Here is a 593-nt window from a genome sequence, read left to right as displayed (position 1 = left end):
CATAATGTTTCTTGAAACTTCTTTAATACGTGACTTATATTTATGTTACGGCAGAGGCTATAAGATACTAACAAGAGACTGAAATGTTTTTCTGTGTTTCTGTGAAAAGTGCTCACTGCAGTCAATATAAGGAATGCATTCTCCTACCAAGATTTGTATATAGAGCAAGGATACAACAGACTCTCAAACGTTGTCTTGAAACTGTGTTTAAGGAATCATTGCAGGAAACAACCATTATTTCTTCAATGTCTTCTCAAGCTGAGTTAGAATGCAAAGATAACGAGGGTGCCGAAAGCCTAGTCTATATTCTGCCCACTCCCTCCAAAACTATTTCTTTTTGGAAAATTTCCTTTCACCAGATGCTTGGGAATATTATTTTGGTATTTTAACCAAAATATAGACAGCTATTTGTGGGATGTTAATTTCCAGAGGTTGCTCTGACAGACATAAAAATACCAAAGAGAGATAAGGCTGGCATTTGTGCAAATGATGATGATTCAGTTCGGTTAAGTTAAAACCCTTTTCATTTTTACAGTTTGATTTTGAGCTGCATTTAAAAGAAATTTAATTACAAAACTTCAAAAATTATGTTA

This window comes from Pantherophis guttatus, chromosome 3 (assembly GCF_059756535.1).
Source record: "Pantherophis guttatus breed Tessera chromosome 3, ASM5975653v1, whole genome shotgun sequence".
Lineage (NCBI taxonomy): Eukaryota > Metazoa > Chordata > Lepidosauria > Squamata > Colubridae > Pantherophis > Pantherophis guttatus.
The sequence above is the reverse complement of the archived record's forward strand: the minus strand, read 5'-3'. Positions refer to the sequence as shown.